The sequence below is a fragment of the Pristiophorus japonicus genome, chromosome 1 (assembly GCF_044704955.1).
Source record: "Pristiophorus japonicus isolate sPriJap1 chromosome 1, sPriJap1.hap1, whole genome shotgun sequence".
NCBI lineage: Eukaryota > Metazoa > Chordata > Chondrichthyes > Pristiophoridae > Pristiophorus > Pristiophorus japonicus.
Genome location: NC_091977.1, coordinates 140,003,018 through 140,030,379, shown reverse-complemented (window position 1 = coordinate 140,030,379; position 27,362 = coordinate 140,003,018). Strand labels below are relative to the sequence as shown.

The 27,362-nt window shown below is 43.4% G+C and overlaps 1 protein-coding gene and 1 long non-coding RNA gene across 2 annotated transcripts in view; one reads left to right on the top strand and one right to left on the bottom strand.

The window, feature by feature from the left end:
- The window catches only part of dtwd2 (DTW domain containing 2), a 263,343-nt gene that overhangs the window by 205,201 nt on the left and 30,780 nt on the right, over positions 1–27,362 (bottom strand). The window lies entirely within an intron of this gene.
- On the top strand, positions 10,194–15,408 carry LOC139232783 (uncharacterized). The gene is made up of 2 exons (XR_011588080.1): positions 10,194–10,411; positions 12,579–15,408. It is a non-coding gene; the product is annotated as an uncharacterized lncRNA (long non-coding RNA).

Sequence of the window (27,362 nt, the reverse complement as noted above, 5' to 3'; positions counted from 1 at the left end):
GAAGTCCGGATTCCGGAACTCCGGATTTTGAACGCTCAACCTGTATACACAACATCAACCGTACTACACTCATCAACCCTCTCCATTACTTTATCAAAAAACGTGATCAAGTTATTCAACACATTTTAACAAATCCATGCTGATTTTAATTTATTAGCCCATATTTTTTCAAATGCCAATTAATTTTGTCCTGGATTATTGCCTCTAATTCCGCACGTTAGGCTGACTGGCCTGTTGTTGTCGGGTTTATCCCTCTTCCCTTTTTTGAACAGTTGTGTAACAAGAATATAAAATCTAGTTAATAACTTTTCGAAAGTAACTGGTTCTGAGCAATTAAATTAAAACTTAGCACAAGTAAAACCTGTTACAGTAAAGTGCTGATGACTGTTAGTAAAGGTTAAACCTACTATGAGGTAGAGCTGGTTAGCAGTTGTTGATTATTAGCCATTCCATTTACAAAATTAGAATTGTAACTAATTAGCATAGCAGCTGGGGGCTCCAGACAGATGTTTCCATCAGACAACAGATGCCGGTTCTGTTTCAGTAGAGTACAATATGGTTAATTCTGTCAAATCTGCGTTTAAATCCAGTCAAATTAAATCTTTGCTGGCTGTAACAGTAGTACATGAAATAAATTTGGGATACCTAACCTAGTTCCTGATGGGTAAAGGGGTATGGCACAAAACTGCATATAATTCAGTACAAGTTGACACTAAACTGGCAATATCACAAACAGGCAATGATGATTGCTGTTGCAGAAAATAGAAAAAAATCCCATTGGTTCCTGCGGTGTGCTTTTGTGAGACTGAGATTGAGGTTAAAACACATTGTTGAGGTGGAACTCAAGAGTGCTTTACTACTCATCTTACTGCATTAAATCTGAACTGAAACTGCTTGATGCAACATTATACTATACTACTTACATTTTTACAGTAGCTTGGCACACTGAACTGTCTCAAAGTGCTTTTCACAATGAATTACGTTTGAAGTGGATTGACTGTTCTGTACACAAATACAACTGCCAGACTTCACCAGCTAAATATTCCATAAAATAGTAATGAGATTAATTAATGAGTTAATCTTCTTTATTTTGAAGGTGCTGGTTCAAGTAGAAATGTATGTCTAGACACCTGAGGAGAACTCCCTACTCTTCTTCAAATAGTGCCATGGGATCTTTAATATTCACCTGAAGACTTCATCTCTGATAATGCAGCAGTCTCTCAGTGCTACTCTGAACTGTTAACCTTAATTATATGCGCAAGTTAACAAAATTGAAATATGTTCCATCTCCCACTTTCATGAGTACAAAAAAGTTTATGAAAAATGTTTTTTTATTCTGGTTGCACCATCATTGTGCTGCACTGTGGAGCAGTAGGATTGCTACTCAACCCCTTGACTCCTCATGCACTGACAAGGGAGGCACCATGGGGAGAAGGTTACAAGACAAGACTCCCTCGAGCTCAAACCTACATGTCCTGACTGTAACGGGAATTAATCTACTGATGTAAACAGTAGTCTTTACACTTTTGAAAAAAAGACAATGTGGTTAAAAAACAGTAATTTGGACTTAAAAACAGAGAATGCTGGAAATCGCAGCAGATCTGGCAGCATCTGTGAATGAAATTTTCAATTTCAGGGCGAGAGCAGGAAGCGGCACCGATATAGTCATTAATGTACTGGAAAAAGAGGTGAGGGAGGGACCAGAGTAGGACTAGAACAAAGAATGTTCTACATAACCCATGAAAAGGCAGGCAGGTTCCCATAACAACACTTTAATTTGAAGAAAGTGAGTGGAGTTAAAGGAGAAGTTGTTCAATGTGAGAATAAGTTCAGCCTGGTGGAGGAGGGCAGTGGTGGATGGGGACTGGTTGGGCCTCTGCTCGAGGAAGAAGCGGAGCGCCCTCAGGCCATCCTGGTGGGGGATGGAAGTATAGAGGGATTGGACGTCTATGGTGAAAAGGAGACACTTGGGACCGGGAAACTGGAAACTGCTAAAGTGACGGAGGGCAACGGAGGAGTCGCAGATGTAGGTGGGAAGAGAGTGGACAACGGGAGAAAAAAGGGTTGAGATAAGAAGAAATAAATTCTGTGGGGCAAGAACAGACTGAAACGATGGGTCGACCGGGGCAGTCCTGTTTGTGGATCTTGGGAAGGAGGTAGAAGTAGGCTGTGCGGGGTTGGGGAACTATGAGGTTGGTGGCTGTGGAAGGAAGATCGGCAGAGGAGATGAGGTCAGTGACGGTCTGGGAAATGATGGCTTGACATTCAGTAGTGGGATCATGATCCAGGAGGAGGTAGGAGGAGGTGTCAGAGAGTTGCCGATCAGCCTCTGCAAGGAAGAGATCAGTTCACCAAATAACAACAGCGCCACTCTTGTCATAGAAACATCGAAAATAGGTGCAGGAGTAGGCTATTCGGCCCCTCGAGCCTGCACCACCATTCGATAAGATCATGGCTGTTCATTCCCTCAGTACCCCTTTCCTGCTTTCTCTCCATACCCCTTCATCCCTTTAGCCATAAGGGCCATATCTAACTCCTTCTTGAATATATCCAATGAACTGGCATCAACAACTCTCTGCGGTAGGGAATTCCACAGGTTAAGAACTCACTGAGTGAACAAGTTGCTCCTCATCTCAGTCCTAAATGGCCTACCCCTTATCCTTAGACTGTGAACCCTGGTTCTGGACTTCCCCATCATCGGGAACATTCTTCCCGCATCTAACCTGTCCAGTCCCGTCAGAATCTTAGAAGTTTCTATGAGATCCCCTCTCATCCTTCTAAACTCCAGTGTATAAAGGCCCAGTTGATCCAGTCTCTCCTCATATGTCAGTCTCGCCATCCCGGGAATCAGTCTGGTGAACCTTCGCTGCACTCCCTCGATAGCAAGAATGTCCTTCGTCAGATTAGGAGACCAAAACTGAACACAATATTCCAGGTGAGGCCTCACCAAGGCCCTGTACAACTGCAGTAAGACCTCCCTGCTGCTATACTCAAATCCCCTAGCTATGAAGGCCAACATACCATTTGCCTTCTTCACTGCCTGCTGTACCTGCATGCCAACTTTCAATAATTGATGAACCATGACACCCAGGTCTTGTTGCACCTCCTAATCTGCCGCCATTCAGATAATATTCTGCCTTCGTGTTTTTGCCCCCAAAGTGGATAACCTCACATTTATCCACATTATACTGCATCTGCCATGCATTTGCCCACTCACCTAACCTGTTCAAGTCACCCTGCAGCCTTTTAGCGTTCTACTCACAGCTCACACCACCATCCAGTTTAGTGTCATCTGCAAACTTGGATATTACACTCAATTCCTTCATCTAAATCATTAATGTATATTGTAAAGAGCTGGGGTCCCAGCACTGAGCCCTGCGGCACCCCACTAGTCACTGCCTGCCATTCTGAAAAGGACCCGTTTATCCCGAATCTCTGCTTCCTGTCTGCCAACCAGTTCTCTACCCACACCAGTACATTACTCCCCATACCATGTGCTTTGATTTTGCCCACCAATCTCTTGTGTGGGACCTTGTCAAAAACCTCTTGAAAGTCCAAATACACCACATCCACTTGTTCTCCCTTGTCCACTCTACTAGTTACATTCTCAAAAAAATTCCAGAAGATTTGTCAAGCTTGATTTCCCTTTCATTAAATCCATGCTGACTTGGACCGATCCTGTCACTGCTTTCCAGATGCGCTGCTATTTCATCTTTAATAATTGATTCCAACATTTTTCCCATTACTGATGTCAGGCTAACCGGTCTATAATTACCCGTTTTCTCTCTCCCTTCTTTTTTAAACAGTGGTGTTACATTAGCTACCCTCCAGTCCATAGGAACCGATCCAGAGTCGATAGACTGTTGGAAAATGATCACCAATGCATCCACTATTTCTATGACGACTTTCTTAAATACTCTGGGATGCAGACTATCAGGCCCCGGGGATTTATCGGCCTTCAATCCCATCAATTTCCCTAACACAATTTCCCGCGTTATAAGGATATCCTTCAGTTCCTCCTTCTCACTAGACCCTCGGCCCCCTAGTATTTCCGGAAGGTTATTTGTGTCTTCCTTCGTGAAAACAGAACCAAAGTATTTGTTTAACTGGTCCGCCATTTCTTTGCTCCCCATTATAAATTCACCTAATCTGACTGCAAGGGACCTAAGTTTGTCTTCACTAATCTTTTTCTCTTCACATATATATAGAAGCTTTTGCAGTCAGTTTTTATGTTCCCAGCAAGCTTCCTCTCATACTCTATTTTCCCCCGCCTAATTAAACCCTTTGTCCTCCTCTGCTGTATTACAAAATTCTCCCAGTCCTCAGGTTTGCTGCTTTCTCTGGCCAATCTATATGCCTCTTCCTTGGATTTAACATGATCCTTAATTTCCCTTGTTAGCCACCTTCCCCGTTTTATTTTTACTCCAGACAGGGATGTACAATTGTTGAAGTTCATCCATGTGATTTTTAAATGTTTGCCATTGCCTATCCACCGTCAACCCTTAAAGTATCACTCGCCAGTCTATTCTAGCCAATTCACGTCTCATACCATCGAAGTTACCTTCCCCAAGTTCAGGACCCTAGTCTCTGAATTAACTGTGTCACTCTCCATCTTAATAAAGAATTCTACCATATCATGGTCACTCTTCCCCAAAGGGCCTCGCACAACAAGATTGTTAATTAGCCCTTTCTCATTACACATCACCCAGTCAAGGATGGCCAGCCCTCTAGTTGGTTCATTGACATATTGGTCTAGAAAACCATCCCTAATACACTCTAGGAAATCCTCCTGCACCGCATTGCTACCAGTCTGATTAGCCCAGTCAATATGTAGATTGAAGTCGCCCATGATAACTGCAGTACCTTTATTGCACGCATCCCTAATTTCTTGTTTGATGCTGTCCCCATCCTCATTACTACTGTTTGGTGATCTGTACACAACTCCCACTAGCGTTTTTTGCCTTTTGGTATTCCGTAGCTCCAACCATACCGATTCCACATCATCCAAGATAATGTCCTTCCTTACTATTGCATTAATTTCCTCTTTAACCACCCCGCCACCCCGCCTCCTTTTCCTTGTCAGCAGGTTTGATGACAAGGTTAGGGTTGGATCTCAGCGAGCGGAGTGCAGCATGTTCAGAGGGAGGTAGGTTCGAGTGAGTGAGGGGAGCAGAGTAATTGAGATGGCCAATGCCCCGTCAGCAGTTTGCAATGAAGAGGTCTAGAGAGGGTAAGATGCCAGAGGGAGGGGTTCAGGCAGAGCGAGAGGATGACTGTATCGGTGCCGTTTCCTGCTCTCACCTTGAACTTGAAAATTGAATTCACTTTGCATCCAATTTTCACCCTTCCCTCACCTTCACATGGTCCATCGCCGACTCTTCCCTTCCCTTCCTCGACTTCTCCATGTCTCCATCTCTGGGGATAGGCTTTTGACCAGTATCCACTATAAGTCCACTGACTCCCACAGCTACCTGCACTATACTTCCTCGCATCCCGCATCTGCAAGGACTCCATTCCATTCTCCCAGTTTCTCCATCTCCATCGCATCTGCTCTGACGACACGCCACCTTTCACACTAGTGCCTCTGACATGTCTTCCTTTTTCCTCAACAAAGGATTCCCCTCCGCCATGGTTAACATAGAACCATGACAGGGTTCCCCTTGCCCGCACCTTTCACCCCACCAGCCTCCATGTTCAACGGATCCTCCGCCATTTCTGCCACCTCCTGCGTGATCCCACCATGAATCACATCTTCCCCTCCCCTCCCCTCTCAGCAATCCGAACGGACTGCTCACTCTGCGACAGTCTGGTCTATTCTGCAGTTACCCCGAGCACTCCCTCCTCTTCCCACGGCACCTTTCCGTGCAAGGCGCAGGAGATGCAACACCTGCCCTTTTACCTCCTCCCTTCCCACTATCCAGGGCCCCAAATACTCCTTCCAGGTGAAACAGTGATTTACTTGTACTTCTTTCAATTTAGTATACTGTATTCACTGCTCACAATGTGGTCTCCTCTACACTGGGGAGACCAAGCATAGATTGGATAACCGCTTTGCGGAGCACCTCCATTCAGTCCGCAAGTGTGACCCTGAGCTTCCGATCGCCTGTCACTTTAATTCTCTACTCCATTCCCACTCTGATCTCTCTGTCCGCGGTCACATGCAGTGAAGAGGAAAGGGTGTACGAGAAAAGATAGCCATCCGTGGCTAACTAAGGAAATTAAGGACGGTATCCAATTAAAAACAAGTGGCCAAAACTGGTGGGAGGACAGAAGACTGGGAAGCTTTTAAAAGCTAGCAAATGATTACGAAAGGGAAGATAGACTATGAAAGTAAACGAGCACAAAATATAAAAACAGATCTCAAGAGTTTCTATAGGTATATAAAAAGGAAAAGAGTGGTTCAAGTAAATGTGGTCCCTTAGAGGAGGAGACTGGGGTATTAGTAATGGGGAACATGGAGATGGCAGAAACTCTGAACAAATATTTTGTATCAGTCTGTACGGTAGAGGACACTAAAATATTCCAACAGTGGATAGTCAAGGGGCTATAGCGGGGGAGGAACTTAACACAATCACAATCACGAAGGAGGTGGTACACTCAGTAAGATAATGGGACTAAAGGCAGATAAATCCCCTCGACCTGATGGCTTGCATCCTAGGGTCTTAAGAGAAGTAGCGGCAGGGATTGTGGATGCATTGGTTGTAATTTACCAAAATTCCCTGGATTCTGGGGAGGTCCCAACAGATTGAAAAACTGCAAATGTAACGCCCCTATTTTAAAAAGGAGGCAGAAAAAAGCAGGACCAGTTAGCCTAATATCTGTGGTTGGGAAAATGTTGGAGTCCATTATTAAAAAAGCAGTAGCAGGACATTTGGAAAAGCAAAATTTGGTCCGGCAGAGTCAGCATGGATTTATGAAGGGGAAGTCATGTTTGACCAATTTTCTGGAGTTCTTCAAGGATGTAACGAACAGGGTGGATAAAGGGGAACCAGTGGATGTGATGTATTTGGACTTTCAGAAGGCATTTGACAAGGTGCCACATAAAAGGTTACTGCACAAGATAAAAGTTCACGGGGTCGGGGGTAATATATTAGCATGGATAGAGGATTGGCTAACTAACAGAAAACAGAGAGTCGGGATAAATGATTCATTCTCTGGTTGGCAACCAGTAACTAGTAGGGTGCCGCAGGGATCAGTGCTGGGACCCCAACTATTTACAATCTATATTAATGACTTGGGAGAAGAGACTGAGTGTAACGTAGCCAAGTTTGCTGACGATACAAAGATGGGAGGAAAAGCAATGTGTGAGGAGGACACAAAAAATCTGCAAAATAGACAGACTAAGTCAGTGGGCAAAAATTTGGCAATGGAGTGTGAGGTCATGCACTTTGGCAGAAAAAAAAATCAAAGAGCAAGTTATTATTTAAATGGAGAAAGATTGCAAAGTGCCGCAGTACAGAGGGACCTGGGGGTACTTGTGCATGAAACACAAAAGATTCGTATGCAGGTATAGCAAGTGATCAGAAAGGCCAACGGTATCTTCGTCTTTATTGCAAAGGGGATGAAGTATAAAAGCAGGGAAATCTTGCTACAGTTATACAGGGTATTGGTGAGGTCACACCTGGAATACTGCGTGCAGTTTTGGTTTCCATATTTACGAAAGGATATACTTGCTTTGGAGGCAGTTCAGAGAAGGTTCACTAGGTTGATTCCGGACGTGAGGGGGTTGGCTTATGAGGAAAGGTTGAGTCGGTTGGGCCTCTACTCATTGGAATTCAGAAGAATGAGAGGTGATCTTATCGAAACATATAAGATTATGAGGGTGCCTGACAAGGTGAATGCAGAGAGGATGTTTCCACTGATGGGGGAGACTAGAACTAGAGGGCATGATCATAGAATAAGGGGCCACCCATTTAAAACTGAGATGAGGAGAAATTTCTTCTCTCAGAGGGTTGTAAATCTGTGGAATTTGCTGCTTCAGAGAGCTGTGGAAGCTGGGACATTGAATAAATTTAATACAGAAATATCAGTTTCTTAAATGATAAGGGAATAAGGGGTTATGGGGAGCAGGCAGGGAAGTGGAGCTGAGTCCATGATCAGATCAGCCATGATCTTATTGAATGGTGGAGCAGGCTCGAGGGGCCGTATGGCCTACTTCGTTCTTATTTCTTATGTTCTTATGTTCTAAAGCACAACGCAAGCTCGAGGAACAGCAACTTATCTTTCGTTTAGGCATTTTACAATCTTCTGCACTCAACATCGAGTTCAATAATTTCAGAGCGTAACCGCTGCCAATCTTTAGCTCCCTTCCCCCGCCACCCAGAGCCTGGTTCTTTCTTTCTTTTTCTCTTCTTGTCTCTAATGGCAGTTGGTCATTATCCCGCCATTCACACCCTATCTTGACTAATATTTTTCGAACTCCTGGCATTACCATTTGAATTTGGGCCATCATCCCTTTTGTCTCTCTAATCTCTCCTGTCTTCCACCCTATTACATACCTTCCCTTTTGTTCTTTCTTCCTCTCCCCCTTTCAGTGCTTGTTAAGAATCTGTTATGTCCGAACACGCTCCAGATCTGACAAAGGGTCATCGACCCAAAACATTAACTCTGCTTCCTCTCCACATTTCTGTTTTTAATCCAGTTTCTCGCATCCGCAGTATTTTGTTTTTGTATTCGTTGTAATTTTGACTTGTATAACTTAATTTACATTTTACTAAATGCCTTTGAAAAAGTAAAATGCAGACCTGACTAAAACAGAATTGTGCAAAGGTGATTATGAAGAGGAGCAGCTCTAGTCTGCGGAACAGTACATTTCATCACAAGGTCGAATAAAACACAACACTGACCCCTAGTGAATGAACAGTGGCACATCAAAATCAGATTCTAAATTATTGAGACGGCTATCGCACTCAATCTATTTATATTACTAAAAATCTTGTGTTTGGAATATACATCTTATGATTGTAATATTATAGTAAGCCTTTAATGTTGCTGATTGGTCCCTGACGTTACATGGATGAATCAAATTCTAACATTGGGTCCATGCTAACCACATCATACAACAGGCCAATCAGATTGTTGGCAGAAATAAATTTCAACTGGTTAGAGTCATCGCAATAAGTTCCACATTCCTCCCCACCACCACCCAGCTACTCATCATTAATTCTCTTACTCACACTGCCTGGATTCTGATCCTCCCAGGTTCCTACTCTGGAAACCATCCTGGGCCCATCCCAAATATGTCAGGTCTACTATCTCCTTCCCACTGAGATCTACTCTGAGTACTCCAGCTCTAGTCTCTCCCTAACTCACAGTTCAGGCCCAGTTCCAGTCGTGCCAAACCCCACTTCAGCCACACTTCTCAGTTCTCTACTCCACTCCACTTCTCCATGCTGCATTCATTGAGTTTCTTCTCCTTCCCCAACCCAACACAACACTGCCCCATGCCTGCCCATTCTGACACTGCAGACTGCCCTATCCACTCTGACTGACTCCTTGCTGATGTAATAGTACTTCCCTGCTAAGACCTTATCCTTTGGAGAGACCTATTCCCACTGGGTCCCAACAGCTCCTCATTCCCTTCCAGATCCAGTTCAAGACTTTCCCATTCCCCAATTGCAGGCTCAGCTGCAACCCAACCGTGCCACTCTGAAATACCTTACTCCTTGTAAGGGGGTAAAAAGTACACTTGAGTAAGAAGCATAAGGGAATTAGGAGGATCTGAGGAATCGGGAGTTTTTCTGTCTTACGGTATGGATTGTAATATTGACCGATTATGTAAAACTCCCTTATGTATGTAAAGTACGCTTATATACTCGCTTACATTGGGTTAAGAGGGAGGCAGCAATGCCTGATGGTTAATGAACCATCTTAAGTAGCTAACACTGCACTGACCCTCAGCACAGAAAATAGAAGATGAAAACATACACTCAGTACTGAATAACAAGGGCAGTGGAGAATGAACATCCTAGAAAGATACCATACCCTGGGAAGCAAGGTCAATCAACACTTCAGGAGAAACTGAGGCAAAGTTGAACACATTCCAGAAGGGTGACACCATGGGAGATGGCCAGGTGGAGGAGAACCACTCAGAGCCAGTCTGAGCAGTAGGCCAATCAGCGGTTTTGTCGGAGGGTCACACACCTCGGAAAACTGTGTAATTGTAATTGTAAAACCTCTGATCGAGGAAGTGTTCATCGGAACATTTCCCGAGCATGTTCGAATAATAAACCGGTTAACCGAGGTTTCGTCTGCGTGATTCTGTGGTCGCTATACAAAACGGTCAGGTGTTGATTTCTTACATCAGGGAGTCCACCATGATGAAGAGAAGTTTTCTTTTTTCCCCAATAATTGGCGCTGCGAGCAGGATGCAGACCTTCCAACCCAGAAGATGTGGCAGCTAGCAATGGTAGTGAGTATGTTTATCACCTGCAGAGCTGCAACATTGACGGGGAAGGAGGTAATCTGCATAAAGAACTAGAAGGGGGTAATCTGTATAACTAAGTTATAGCGAACCACGGAAGGACGAAAATCAAGGTGGGGGAGGCGGTGGTGGGACCCCAGGATGTTTAGGAGAAACTGGCCGGTGGGATGAAATGAAGACCAAGGGGGGGTCTCTGAGATATGGACCAAAAGGGTCCCAGGTATAATGCTAGCAGGAAAGGAGGAAAATAAAACCGACACTTAAGTTGCGGAGGAACCTGATTAGGGAGGCAAGCAGTATTGTTAGTCCGGCCGGACATTAGAGGGATCCAAGAGCTTGGAAACAGTACACGGAATCTGGTAGAGGGGTAAACGTACCCAGACGAGAAATGGCATGCAGGATAAGTGGCTGAAAAAACATAGGATAAGCTGTAGTGAATGAAAAGTTGGTGTGAATGTCTGTCTAAGTGTAAGTGTTCGTGTAGAAGCTACAGTGCTAAAAGAAAACAAATACTCAAAGGACGGGTTGTTTATCAAAAGATAAAACTGCAACCTTGGAAGCTAGACTGCTAAAAGGAAAACATATTGAACGTTTAATTGGTGAAAAAAAAGTATTTGCGATTGTCTTATGAAGTTTAAATTAATAATTTCTCAGAGATACAAGCCCTCTGTGTAAAATGTTTGTTAGATACAAAACTAATTTGAAGAAGGAGAAAATGGAAAATGATGTAACTTATTGGATGTGATATTGGCTGTGAAAAAGATACTGGTTTAATTGGAGGGTCATTAACCAATGAAAGTCAGACTTTCATTGAAACAAAAACGGAATTTCACTGTGGCTTCAAAGTGTGAATATTGGAAAAGAGATAAAAGACACACTATGTTGATAATGATTTTAAATTACAAGAAAGTTTCACTGCAGTAAAGGAGATTTAAATTTTGGGTTTGAAAACCTTTTTAAAATGGATGCCGTATTCTGATATCAGGAAAGCTTTAAAAAAAAGAATTACGCGAAGTCAGGCCTTCTTACAAACCTGTAAAGGAGTTAACCCTTTCCACTGACAGCTGTTTTATTTAGCTCACCAAACAACTTTAGCATCGCTGCATAGAATTTAAAACACACTGCATATTATTAATTTGGGTTTCTTAATTGGAAGTGAATATTTTCCCATATGCCAGAAGGAAAATAAAATTGTAATGGTTATAAAGAAGTTTTAAAAATGTGTAATCTTTAATATGGAAGGAGCGAAGTAACATATCTAGGATACATAATAATACAAGGGAAGAGACATGCCTAAGGACAGAAAGGAAGCAATTCGATCAATGCCCAGACCAGGAACCGTGAAAGGGGTCAGGCAGGTACTAGAGCTATTCAACTACTGCAGAAATTTTATTCCCGAATATGCCGAGATGGCCCAACCTATACAGAAACTGGTCAAAGGGGGGAAACCCTCCCAAGATCAGAAACGGCGTTTGTAAAGTTAAAACAAGCTCTCACAAGTGCTCCAGCCCTGGGATTACCCGACCAGAATAGGCCCTTCCACATCTATAATGAAACAGGCCTGCGCTTTACTCGGGATCAGGCAAAAATATCCCATATCATCCGGAATCTTCCGGAATGGGGGAACGAATGAATAGGACCTTGAATGCGGCCCTAGCCAAGACAATCGAAGAGACTGGAAAGGGATGGGTAGACAGGTTATCCCGAGTACTGATGAAGCTTAGGGCAACCCCTCGTCGGACAACAGGACTGACACCCTTTGAACTAATGAGACTGCCAGAAGTCTTGCTTACAGGAAGAGAGGACGTAAGAGCTTATAAAGACAGGATAAGGAGGCTTGTGATGGAACTCTGTAAGCAGTTACATGATTTAAAGGCACAGGCTAGAGACCAGCAAGTAATCAAGGACTTAGAGAACGACACGAAAGAACAGAAGGTCCAAATACCCAAAAGGGACCAGTCAGGTGATGGTGAGGATTAACCCAGAGAGGTCCGGGCTCGCACCAAAATGGACCGGACCCTATCAGGTAATAATGGTAAGTGACATGTGCGCCTGCGTGGTTATAAGGGGTATCGTCAAAAAAAGCATGGTCATTAATTAACCTGTGACGACCGGGAAATATTATTTTTTTTATTTTTTATTTTTTTTTTTACAGGATTTTAGCGCTTATGGGAACAACATGGGATAACGCAGCCTCATATCATATCATGGACAACAGGCTGAGGGACAGCAAGGTCTGTATTACAGGGACTCGGGCGACATTAGTTGTGATAAAGAATCAAAAACGCTGACGGTGACGGACAGAGCAATAATGGACTTAAATTGCAGCATTGGAATAATGAGCATAAAACAATGTAACGATGAAACGAAACATCATTGGGGATGAGCCAGTAATACAGGACCAATAATTAGTGTGAATAAGACCACGGAGTATTTTGTAATCAGGAGGGACAAAGATACTACACCCGGGGGAAGAGGATGCAGGCTTCACTCAACATCTATGAATGGTGGTAGAGGGGTATCTCCTGAGATAGACCCACCAACACGGCCCCAACCACTGCTTTAGCAACAGTGAGCACTACCAGGGCCCCGACCATCACACTCCCAGTGCCACAAACATGTCCAACTATGAACGCTGAGGTAAAAGGGAGATTGATAATAAGGCAGACCAAAGATAAGATACACTTCCGAGTACGTCAGCGAATAATTACTGTATTCCTAAATTTAACAGACTTAACCATCCCCAACTTCTGCAGGTTAAACACTATAAACCTGTATAGAAACCTGACCCTGCGAGCACTTAAAGACCCTGAATCAAAAACCACAAAGTTTAATGTAGAAAGAGGGTCAGGTAAAAAGCGGGACCGGGGAAAAAGGAGGATACTAGAAATGGTAGGCGCGGGATATGTGGCGGGATACGTAACGGGAGTTGCGACGGTAAACACAATAGACCTGCACATGATAGATGATCGAGTTGACGCCCTTACACGAACCTTACAGGGATTGTTGGAGAGGGATGAGGATAATGAAACGGTAGAGGCACAACTGGGGAATGGCGCAGAAAGGGAATTATTACAAATGGGCCACACATTGCAAGACCATGCCAGAACTATAAATTCGATAAATAGAGCGGAAAGAAACTTGAGTAGAATCATACAGACAGAAATAGTATGCGCAGGATACAGAGAGCATGGTTACTCAATGGTATCCAACATAACCTAGAGCAACTTCAAAATGGAAAGGTGCCGGATTGGATAACACTTGATGTATTTCCCAACTGGACCTTGGACAAAAACATGACTCATGCCTGTGAGGTGCAGAGAAACAGTCATTCTTGGGTCCCAAAAGTCAGGTGTGTAACCGGACATTTAAATATAATAGGTTTTGTATTATCTATACCACAGTATGATGTGACAAAGGGAGATCCCCTATATCAAACAAATAATATAGAAGATATAAGAAATCAAACTCGTGTGCGGTACCATGACAATCCAGAAATGTAACTGAAGAGAACAACAGTACTAAGAGTCTCAGCATAGATGATTGTTATAAAAATAACCAAGTTGTTTTATGTCGAGATCCACTACGAATGACAAAGATGACTGTGGAGATGACCAAGTGGACGGGTGCACCTTGAGTATCACCCCCTTAGTACGGGACTACGAAACTACCGCTGCTCCACGAGGAAATGGGGAATAGTGTGTGAGCACCACGACGGCTGAGATGACGGTCACAAATACCTCATGCGCCATCATGAATACTGACTTCTGCTTTACCACGCTTGACGAGACACACATAAATGGATACGTTATAAACTCTGAACTGAAAGAAGAATGGGACAATGATAGACACTATCTGAGAAGGGTATGAGAAGGCCATCGGGCCACAAGGAAAACCGATACTCGAACTGAATGAGGAACAAACTCGACTGAATTGGACACAATGAAAAAGAATATTCGAAGCAACATAGAGAAGACCCCAGGTGGAGGAAAGATAGAAGAAACAGAGGATACCCCAGGTGGGGCAGAATTCAAACACTGAGAAAATGGAATGCTGGACTCAATGTACAAGTGCATCTGTGGATACAGATAATGTCACACGTATTAGTTGTAATGCAAGGGATTATATTGGTCATCTTGCTTTTATTAGCCTGTAAAAAATGTAACCGACGTAAGAGATAGGCCTTAGCATGTACACCAGTTAAAACATTGAATAAAGGGAATATAAACAGTCCGGCAGAAAGGACTTATTTAGTATAACCTTGATGGGAAATCCAACAAGTAGGTCCTGCAGCTCGGGAAGTAGCGCTACCCAGACGAAATGACAACCCTGGAGGGTCACCCATGAGGAGTTAATTGGGAAATGGCCTACCTTGGGCATATAGCCAAGGGCCATTAGGGGGGATTGTAAGGGGGCAAAAAGTACACTTGAGTAAGAAGCATAAGAGAATTAGGAGGTTCTGAGGAATCGGGAGTTCCTCTGTCTTACGGTATGGATTGTAATATTGACCGATGATGTAAAACTCGCTTATGTATGTAAAGTACGCTTATATACTCACTTACATTGGGTTAAGGAGAGCGAGGCAGCAATGCCTGATGGTTAATGAACCATCTTAAGTAGCCAACATTGCACTGACCCTTAGCACAGAAAATAGAAGATGAAAACATATATTCAGTACTGAATAACAAGGGCAGTGGAGAATCAACATCCTAGAAAGATACCATACTCTGGGAAGCAAGGTCAATCAACACGTCATAAGAAACTGAAGCAAAGTTGAACACATTCCAGAAGGGTGACACCATGGGAGATGGACAGGTGACGGTGAACCACTCAGAGCCAGTCTGGGCAGTGGGCCAATCGATGGTTTTGTAGGAGGGTCACACACCTTGGAAAACTGTATAATTGTAATTGTAAAACCTTTGATCGAGGAAGTGTTCATCGGAACATTTCCCGAGCATGTTCGAATAATAAACCGGTTAACTGGGGTTTCGTCTGCGTGATTCCATGGTCGCTATACAATACGGTCAGGTGTTGATTCCTTATATCAGGGAGTCCACCTCGAAGAAGAGAAGTCTTCTTTTTACCTCAACACTCCTCATACCTCATCCCAAGTGCTGGCCGCAAGTAACTCTCTCGTCTGCATGTTACAGCAGCTGTCCTCTTCCGACACACTGCCATTACTTATCTCCAACATGTTGGGTGCCATTTTTTTTGTGTGTCGGCTTGAGATACAAATTGAGTAATGGAATATCTATAAGCAGCAAAAATTGCCAAATGACAGAAAAGATAGAGGGAAGGGCAGGCTCACATAAAGAGGGCAATAGAATGAGTGACAAAAAGAGTTGGAGACAAACACAGATATATAATGAAGGACGAGGTCATGAAATGCATTCGAGACAGTTTCCTCGAACAATACGTTGTGGAATCAACCAGGCAATAGGCTATTTCAGTTCTTGTATTATGTAATGAGATAATATGTAGAATTTCACAATGGGTTTGAGAGTGAAATACTTTAATCCGAAACTACAGTCTTAAACATAAAGAAAGCCAATTACGTAGGTATGAGGGGCAAGTTGCCTACGGTAGATTGGGAAATTAGATTAAAAGGTATGACAGTAGATAAATAGTGGTAAACAGTTAAAGAAAAATTCCAAAATTCTCAATGAATATACATTCCACTGTGAAATAAAACTCCATGGGAAAAATGATCCATTTGTGGCTAACTAAAGAAGTTAAAGATAGCATTAGATTAAATGAAGAGGCTTATAATGTTGCGAAGAATAGTAGTAAGCTTGAGGATTGGGAGAACTTTAGAAACCAGCAAAGGATGACCAAAAAATTGATTAAAAGGGCAAAAATAAAATGAGAGTAAACTAGCAAGAAATATAAAAACAGATTGTAAGAGGAAGAGAGTTGCAAAAGTATGCATTGGTCCATTAGAGGCTGAGACAGGAGAAATTATAATGGGGAATAAGGAAATGGCAGAGACATTAAACAAATATTAAACAAACTGTCTGCACAGTAGTGGACACAAAAAGTATACCAAAAATAGTGGGGATCCAAGAGGCTAATGAGAGTGAAGAACTGAAAGTAATAATGATCAGTAGAGAAAAAGTACTTGAGAAACTAATGGGACTAAAAGCCCATAAATCCCCTGGACCTGACCGCCTACATCCTAGGGTTCTAAAAGAGGTAGCTGCAGAGATAGTGGATGCATAAGTTGTGATCTTCAAAAATACCTAGATTCTAGGATGGTCCCAGCGGATTGGAAGGTACCAAATATAACACCGCTGTTCAAGGAGGGAAAAAATAGGGAACTACAGGCCAGTTAGCTTGACATCAGTTGTCGGGAAAATGCTGGAATCCATTATTAAGGATGTGATAAGTGAAATGGAAATCGTATTTAACAAACTAATTAGGAGTTTTTGAGGATGTAACTAGCAGGGAAGGTAAAGTGGAATGAGTGGATGCAGTATATTTGGACTTCCAAAAGGCATTTGATAAGGTGCCACATAAAACATTCTTACACAAGGTAAGAGCTCCTGGCATTGGAGGTAATATATCAGTCTGGATAGAGGATTAGTTAACGGACAGAAAACATAGAGTAGAGATAAATGGGTCATTTTCAGGTCGGCAGACTGTAACTAGTGGAGTGCCACAAGGATCAGTGCATGGGTCTCAGACACTTACAGTCTATATTAATGACTTAGATGAAGGGACAGAGTGTAATATATCCAAGTTTGCTGATGATACAAAGCTAAGTGGGAAAGTGAGCTGTAAGGAGGACACAAAGAGCCTTCAAAGGGATACAGACAGATTAAGTGAGTGGGCAATAAGGTGGCAGATGGATTATAATGTGGGGAAATGTAGGAAGAATAGAAAAACACAATATTTTTTAAATGATGAGGAACTATTAAATGTTGATGTTCAGAGAGATTTAAATGACCTTGTACAGGAAACACAGAGCTAGCATGCAGTTACATCAAGCAATTAGGATGGCAAACGATTTGTTGGTCTTAATTGCATGGGGATTGGAGTGCAAGATTAAGGAAGTCTTGAGACAATTGTACAGGGCTTTGGTGAGACCACACCTGGAGTACTGTGCACAGTTTTGGTCTCCTTATCGGAGGAAGGACATACTTGACTTAGAGGCGGTGCAACAAAGCTTCACTAGATTTGATTCCTGCGATGAAAGGGTTGACTTAGGAGGAGAGATTGAGTAGATCTGGTCTATACTTACTGGAGTTTAGAAAAATGAGAGGTGATTTCATTGAAACATACAAGATTCTGAGGGGGATTGACAGGGTAGATGCTGAGAGATTGTTTCCCCTAGCTGGAGTATCGAGAACTAGGGGGCATAGGTTAAGGGGATCAGTCATTTAAGACTGAGATGAGGAGAAATTTCTTCACTCAGAGGGTTGTGAATCTTTGGAATTCTCTACCCCAAAGGGCTGTGAATGCTGAATTGTTGAGTATATTCAAGGCTGAGATAGATAGATTTTTGGACTCTAAGGGAATCAAGGGATATGGAGATTGGGCGGGAAAGTGAAGTTGAAGTCGAAGATCAGCCATCATATTGAATGGCGGAGCAGGTTTGAGGGACTTTAAGGCCTACTCCTGCTCCTAATTCTTATGCTAGGTTAAAATGGCAGAAAAATGTGACAAGTGAAAAAAGGAGTAAATGTTTCTGAGTGAAGCAGAAAGACAGAAAGACATTTTTTTTAATTGTTAGTCAGCAACTTGTCAGGAGATCAAGTTTACTCAGAAAATAAAAGCCCCATCTGGAAGTATGAGGTAATATATACACAGAGTATTTTATCCCTCTTCATTTCTAATTATAGCAAAACTTTGTCTTCCTGTTAATTTCTGATCATAGCTCTGTTATGCAGTTCAGGTAAAACTTGTAGATTGTATGACAGCACAATAGCACAGCATGTTACGGCTCAGAGACATGGGACCACAAATTGGTAGGTTGCGATTTTGAACCACTTGTGGATTTACTGATCTCAGTTGCATCAGTATAAGAAAGGTCCAAGTGGAAGTCAGGTATTTTTTTTACAGCGAGGGGCATATCCACAAGTCATTCTAAGCCAGTTTCAGAGTAACTCTGCTGCAGGTCTTACAGCAGAATGTCTATACACTCTCTCAGTTGATGTAAAGCAGGAGGGTCAAGTAACAAGGTGGGAAAAAAATCACTTAAAGAGGGAAGTCATGTTTCGCTAAGTTTTGAGCTTCTTTTCATTGTTTGGTGGCAGTTGTGCCAATCCAATTTTCATCTGCCGTCATGTCACCGTGACACTGGATCAAGTAATTATATATTATACAAAATCACAGATAATCTGGAATGACTCTCAGATATGCTTGTTCCCTTTTTGGATTTGGGGTAAGCACAAAACAAACTATGTCTGTAGTTTGGTGCATGTTATTTTACACATAGCAGTTTAATCCTTCTATTTCACAAATTCAGCAGGTTTCTGTGTCAGAGGATTAGACTTTGGTTGTGAAAGCATGCATTATTCTTGAGCTTCCCTTCAGCTGACTACATTTGGCAGCTGAGAAAATACAGCCATCAAAACAGAGGCATGATCGGCTAACAAAGGTTTTAATTCACTTTACCCATTGAAAATAAAAAAGCAAAGAATTTAAGATCAATTGTCCCCTCTATTCCTCTGTTTTATTTCATGCTGATTTTCTTCCCTGGCCCCATGAAGGCATTAATTTTACCAGGTGGACTCCAGTACCTCACCAGGTTGCCACAACTCGCAAGCTTCCATAGATATGTGAAGAGAAAAAGATTAGTGAGGACCAATGTAGGTCCCTTGCAGTCAGAATCAGATGAATTTATAATGGGGAACAAAGAAATGGCAGACCAATTCAACAAATACTTTGGATCTGTCTTCACGAAGGAAGACACAAATAACTTTCCGGAAATACTAGGGATTTGAGGGTCTAGCGAAAAAGAAGAACCGAAGAAAATCCTTATTAGTCAGGAAATTGTGTTAGGGAAATGGATGGGATTGAAGGCCGATAAATCCCCACGGATTTATAGGCTGCATCCCAGAGTACTTAAGGAAGTGGCCATAGAAATAGTGGATGCATTGGTGGTCATTTTCCAACATTCTATTGACTCTGGATCAGTTCCTATGGACTGGAGGGTAGCTAATGTAACACCATTTTTTTTAAAAGGAGGGAGAGAGAAAACAGGGAATTATAGACTGGTTAGCCTGACATCGGTGGTGGGGAAAATGTTGGAATCAATTTTTAAAGATGGAATAGCAGCGCATTTGGAAAGCAGTGACAGGATTGGTCCAAGTTAGCATGGATTTATGAAAGGGAAATCATGCTTGACAAATCTTCTAGAATTTTTTGAGGATGCAACTAGTAGAGTGGACAAGGGAGAACCAGTGGATGTGGTATATTTGGACTTTCAAAAGGCTTTTGACAAGGTCCCACACAAGAGATTAGTGTGCAAAATTAAAACACATGGTATTGGGGGTAATGTATGACGTGGATAGAAAACTGGTTGGCAGACAGGAAGCAGGGAGTCGGAATAAATGGTCCTTTTCAGAATGGCAGGCAGTGACCAGTGGGGTGCCGCAGAGTTCAGTGCTGGGACCCCAGCTATTTACAATATACATCAATGATTTAGGTGAAGGAATTGAATGTAGTATCTCCAAGTTTGCAGATGACAGGTGGCGGTGTGAGCTGTGAGGAGGATGCTAAGAGGCTGCAAGGTGATTTGGACAGGTTAGGTGAGTGGCCAAATGCATGGCAGATGCAGTATAATGTGGATAAATGTGAGGTTATCCACTTTGGTGGCAAAAACAGGAAGACAGAATATTATCTGAATGGGGACAGATTAGGAAAAGGGGAGGTGCAACGAGACCTGGGTATCTTGGTACATCAGTCATTGAAAGTTGGCATGCAGGTACAGCAGTTGGTGAAGAAGGCAAATGGCATGTTGGCCTTCATAGCTAAAGGATTTGAGTATAGGAGCAGGGAGGTCTTACTGCAGTTGTACAGAGCCTTGGTGAGGCCACACCTAGAATATTGTGTTCCGTTTTGGTCTCCTAATCTGAGGAAGGACGATCTTGCTATTGAGCGAGTACAGCAAAGGTTCACCAGACTGATTCCCGGGATGGCAGGATTGACATATGAGGAGCGACTGGATCAACTGGGCTTGTATTCACTAGAGTTCAGAAGAATGAGAGGGGTTCTCATAGAAACATATAAAATTCTGACAGGACTGGACAGGTTAGAGGCAGGAAGAATGTTCCCATTGCTGGGGAGTTCCAGAACCAGGAGTCACAGTCTAAGAATAAGGGGTAAGCCATTTAGGACCGAGATGAAGAGAAACTTGTTCACTCAGAGAGTGGTTAACCTGTGGAATTCTCTCCCGCAGAAACTTGTTGAGGCCAATTCGTTAAATATATTCAAAAGGGAGTTCGATATGGCCCTTATGGCCAAAGGATCAAGGGGTATGGAGAGAAAGCAGGAAAGGAGTACTGAGGTTGAATGATCAGCCATGATCTTATTGAGGCTCGAAGGGCCGAATGGCCTGCTCCTGCACCTAATTTCTATATTTCTAAACAAACCTTGTCAGTGTCCTATCAAGTCAAACATGGTTGAGGGGCGATGACACTTTACCCCACCTAGTTATACCTTCCACCACTTGCCCCGCTCAGACTGCCGTGGCTCTCATCAGCAAATCACACCTTGGTCTGTTCCCTACTCCTCCGGCACTTCATCCTCCTTTGAGCATCTCACCCTATTCTACCCCTTTCACCTTCATTTAAAATTCTCGTTTTCTATTGCCCAACCAAGTATCATAAAAATGTTATTACCAATATTTCTTCACTGCTTTCCTGCCTCAGCAGCGAGCGATTTCTCATCCCAAGTGATTTCAACCTCCATCTCAATTCACCATGCTCTCTCTCCTCTGAGTTCACTACCTTCCTAACCTCCCTTAATCTCTCCCTCCATGTAAACTCCCCAACCCATAGTCACGGCCACGCCCTCAACCTTGCCATCTCACGTGGCCTAGCTATTCCCATCGTGTCAATACTAGATAAGGCCATCTCTGACCACGTTCTCGTATTGCTCTCCGACATCCCCTTTCCATCCTCAACCCTACCTCTTTCTGTATCTGCCCCTAAAAAAAACCCTCTCCCGACTCTCTTTCAACTGCACTTATCAACTCCTAACTGTCCAGCCTTTGGCCCTCCATTCACCATAACATTTCTGCAGCTACCGATCTGCTCAAGCACACCCTCACCACCACCTTTGATGCCCTAGTCCGTGTTAAAACAATTACTCTCTTTCATCCTGGCCGTCCTCCCTGGTGCAGCCCTGATCTTCATTCCCTTAAGTCCAAGGGACGCTGACTTGAATGAATGTGGCAGACAACTGGTTTAGCCATTCACCGTCAGATCTGGCTGGACCACATAAAGCATTATCGGGTCCTGCTCGCGCCTGCCAAAATCGCTCACAATTCCAGAATGTAAAGATAAACCCCGGTTTCTATTCTTCACTGTTAACCATCTTGTTAACCCCCTCTCCCCAGTCTCCACCCTCATCTCCGACAATAAGTGTAAGGCACTCATGGACTTCTTTGTCTGTAAGATTGAGACCATCTGTTCGGCCGTCTCGGCCTCTTCCCTTCCTTCCCCTCACCCACCGGGCCACGCTTCCTCTAAGGAGCCCCCCTGCCCTAGCCTTAGCACATCAGTTTCTCTCCGATCCCCCCTCATGACCTTTCTGACTTGCTGTTCCCTCGACCCTATTCTCACCAAATTCTGAACACCCAACTTCCTTTTCTGGCTCCCATGTCAGCTGACATTGTTAACAGTACTCTCTCCTCAGGTCCCCCTCTCCCTCAAATCTGCCATCATCACCGCTCTCCTCAAAAAAAAACCCTCGATCCCGCCATCCTTGCAAACTATCACCCCATCTCCAATCTCTCTTTCCTCTCCAAAGTCCTTGAACGTGTTGTCGCCTCCCAAATCCGTGTCCATCTTTCCCGTAGTTCCATGTTTGAATCCTTCCAATCCGGTTTCCGTGTCTGCCACAGTACCGAAACGGCTCTCATCAAAGTCACAAATGACACCCTTTGTGACTGTGACAAAGGAAAATTATCCCCCTCGTCCTACTTGACTTGTCTTGAGCCTTTGACACAGTTGACCACTCTATTCTTCTCCAACAGCTCTCCACCATTGTCCAGCCGGGTGGGACTGCACCCGCCTGGTTCCATTCTTATATATCTAATGGTAGCCAAAGAATCACTTGCAACGTCCCCGCATTGTTACTTCTGGTGACCTCAAGGATCTATCCTTGCCCACCCCCCTATTTCTCATCTACATGTTGCCCCTTGGCGACATCATCCAAAAACAGAGTCAGTTTCCACATATAAGCTGATTACACCTAGCTCTACCTCACTCCCACTTCTCTCGACCCTGCCACAGTATATAAATTGTCAGACTGCTTGTCCGACATCCAGTTCTCTCCAATTTTCTTCAATTGAATATTGAGAAAATCGAAGCCATTGTTTTCGCTCCCGACCACAAACTCCGTTCCCTAGCCACTGACCTCATCCCTGTCCCCAACGTGTGTCTGAGGCTCAACCAGACTGTTCCCAACCTGTTCCCAAATTGACCCGGAAATGAGCTTTCGACCACATATCCGCAGCATAACTGAGACCGCTTATTTCCATCTCCGTAACATTGCCCGTCTCCGCCCTAGCCTCATCTCATCCGCTGCTGAAGCCCTCATCCATGCCTTTGGTACCTCTAGACTTGACTATTCCAACGCATTCCTGGCTGGCCTCCCATATTCTACCCTAAATAAACGAGAGGTAATCCAAAACTCGGCCCATGTCCTAACTCGCACCAAGTCCTGCTCACCCATCACCACTGTGGTCACTGACCCACATTGGCTTCCGGTTGAGCAACGTCTCGATTTCCAAATTCTTATCCTTATTTTCAAATCCCTCCATGGCCTCGCCCCTCCCTATCTCTGTAATATCCTCCAGCCCCACAACACCCAGAGATGTCTGCACTCTTCTAATTCTGCCCTCTTGAGCATCTCTGATTATAATCACTCAACCACTGATGGCCATGCCTTCTGTTGCCTAGGCCCAAGCTCTGGAACTCACTCCCTAAACCTCTCCGCCTCTCTCTCCTCCTTCAAGATGCTCCTTAAAACCTATCTCTTTGACCACGTTTTTGGTCACCTGCGCTAATTTATACTTATGCGGCTCAGTACGCGGGTACGTGGAGTCAGAGGAAATGTATTAGCATGGATAGAGAATTGGCTGGCTAACAGAAAGCAGAGAGTCGGGATAAATGGGTCCTTTTCGGGTTGAAAATCGGTGGTTAGTGGTGTGCCACAGGGATTGGTGCTGGGACCACAACTGTTTACAATATACATAGATGACCTGGAAGAGGGGACAGAGTGTAATGTAACAAAATTTGCAGATGACACAAAGGTTAGTGGGAAAGCGGGTTGTGTAGAGGACACAGAGAGGCTGCAAAGAGATTTAGATAGGTTAAGCGAATGGGCTAAGGTTTGGCAGATGGAATACAATGTCGGAAAATGAGAGGTCATCCACCTTGGAAAAAAAAACAGTAAAAGGGAATATTATTTGAATGGGGAGAAATTACAACATGCTACGGTGCAGAGGGACCTGGGGGTCCTTGTGCATGAAACTCTTTTGGAGTTTACCTGAAAAAACATAAACATTAAACCGTGCCACCCGCCCTGGATGACACACCAGACATTTACAAGGCCCTTTTTTTCCTTTTTTGTGGTTTTTTTTTGTGTTTTTCTTTTTTTTTTGTTTTTTTTTTGGGCACTAAAATCACATTTTTTCCTCCAGTGCCCCGTATAAAAGGGGAGGGGGACACTAAAAGCACCGGCAATTAAAACAAATTAAACTTTAAAACATAAAATCAAATTAAAATTTGGTTGCCGGGCGTGAATCCCAAAAAGTTAGTTTGCAGGTGCAGCAGGTAATCAGGAAGGCGAATGGAATGTTGGCCTTCATTGCGAGAGGATGGAGTACAAAAGCAGGGAGGTCCTGCTGCAACCGTACAGGGTATTGGTGAGGCCGCACCTGGAGTACTGCATGCAGTTTTGGTCACCTTACTTAAGGAAGGATATACTAGCCTTGGAGGGGGTACAGAGAGGTTTCAAAACTCGGCTGATTCTGGAGATGAGGGGGTTACCTTATGATGATAGATTGAGTAGACTGGGTCTTTACTCGTTGGAGTTCAGAAGGATGAGGGGTGATCTTATAGAAACATTTAAAATAATGAAAGGGATAGACAAGATAGAGGCAGAGAGGTTGTTTCCACTGGTCGGGGAGACTAGAACTAGGGGGCACAGCCTCAAAATACGGGGGAGCCAATTTAAAACTGAGTTGAGAAGGAATTTCTTCGCCCAGAGGGTTGTGAATCTGTAGAATTCTCTGCCCAAGGAAGCAGTTGAGGCTAGCTCATTGAATGTATTCAAATCACAGATAGATTGATTTTTAACCAATAAAGGAATTAAGGCTTATGGGGAGCGGGCGGGTAAGTGGAGCTGAGCAAGCGGCCAGATCAGCCATGATCTTGTTGAATGGCGGAGCAGGCTCGAGGGGTTAGATGGCCTACTCCTGTTCCTAATTCTTATATTCTTATGTCGTGTCAAATCTTTTATGTCATAAAACTCCTGTGAAGAGCCTTGGGACATTTCACTACGTTAAAGGTGCTATATAAATACAAGTTGTTGTTGTTAATACTGGAATAGAGGCTACTTTGTGTGATTTTGCATAATATATACAACAATTTATCTCTTGTGATAGTTGTGTATAGGAGGACATCACAGATGATCCCAATCCTGTACACACCCAACGTCCACATACGTGCTTTCTGTAGGGTCACTGGGCAGCAATTAAAAACAGCAATTCTGTTTTATTTATATTTGTCTTCCCTGATCGAGGGGCACAGAGGCCAAATACAGCTGCTCTACTACCACCCAAGCTGTAATCAGTAAACGCAAAACAGACCAGGGATTGGACCTCTGGTCTGTGTGACTCAATTATTCACTGGATAAATTTGTTCTATAATCAAAGGACTCACTGCATTTAAAAAAACGAATGACAATAATGCACCTGCAATGACAGTATTCTCAAGATTTGGTTGTGGGGCTGGTTGAAATAAATGACGTTATCCACTGCATGCTATAAGCTTTTGGGACATATCTGCAATTTTAAGATAAATAACTCTGAAGTGGTGAGGAATGTCACAGTGATTGACAAAGTCAGTCAGATAAATTGGATTTCCAAGAGTAATTTATGTGCTGCTGCTCCCAGACTCACCTGCATTTAATTTGCACTACAATTATTTTGCTGATGACAGCAGCTCCTGGAGTCAAGCTCACCGTTCATGCAAATGACATAAACTGTCTCAACATTTACTGAAGATTGATTGCATTCACTTTGCAAAAGATACAGGAACAAGTCTAAACATGTTCAACTGAGTTAATACAGATTAAACAGTCCTTTTCACTTACTGTGTCGGCAAAACTATATTTATTGTAATCAAATCCAGAATCTTTTAACCATCTCAAGTCAATAATTTTGATTCAATCACGTCGAGCAAACACGACGATTTTGCTGCTTAAATTATTCTTCATGTAGAACTGCTCCTTGTGCCTCCCTCCCCAATCTTCTCTTCTTTCCTGAATTTGGTGATTTATGCTGGGATACAAATTCACAGGTGCCAGCTGCCATCTGGTACCTTGCCCAAATAGCCATTCTTCACATGAGAACCTAAACAGTTAGAAACATAGAAACATAGAAAATAGGTGCAGGAGTAGGCCATTCGGCCCTTCGAGCCTGCACCGCCATTCAATATGATCATGGCTGAACATGCAACTTCAGTACCCCATTCCTGCTTTCTCTCCATACCCCTTGATCCCTTTATCCGTAAGGGTTACATCGAACTCCCTTTTGAATATATCTAACGAACTGGCCTCAACAACTTTCTGTTGTAGAGAATTCCACAGGTTCACAATTCTCTGAGTGAAGAAGTTTCTCCTCATCTCAGTCCTCAATGGCTTACCCCTTATCCTTAGACTGTGACCCTGGTTCTGGACTTCCCCAACATCGGGAAAATTCTTCCTGCATCTAACCTGTCCAATCCCGTCAGAATTTTATATGTTTCTATGAGATTCCCTCTCATTCTTCTAAATTCCAGTGACTATAAGCCTAGTTGATCCAGTCTTCCTTCATATGTCAGTCCTGCCATCCTGGGAATCAGTCTGGTGAACCTTTGCTGCACTCCCTCAATTGCAAGAATGTCCTTCCTCAGATTAGGAGACCAAAACTGTACACAATATTCAAGGTGTGGCCTCACCAAGGCCCTGTTCAACTGCAGTAAGACCTCCCTGCTCCTATACTCAAATCCTCTCGCTATGAAGGGCAACATGCCATTTGCCTTCTTCACCAACTGCTGTACCTGCATGCCAACTTTCAATGACTGATGTACCAAGACACCCAGGTCTCATTGCACCTCCCCTTTTCCTAATCTGTCACCATTCAGATAATATTCTGCCTTCCTGTTTTTGCCATCAAAGTGGATAACTTCACATTTATCGACATTATACTGCATCTGCCATACATTTGCCCATTCACCCATCCTGTCCAAGTCACCATGCAGCCTCTTAGCATCCTCCTCACAGCTCACACCACCACCCAGCTTAGTGTCATCTGCAAACTTGTAGACATTACATTCAATTCATTCGTCTAAATCATTAATGTATATTGTAAATAGATGCGATCCCAGCACTGAACCTTGCGGTGCCCCACTAGTCACTGCCTGCCATTCTGAAAAGAACCCGCTTATTCCTACTCTTTGCTTCCTGTCTGCCAACCAGTTCTTTATCCATGTCAATACATTAC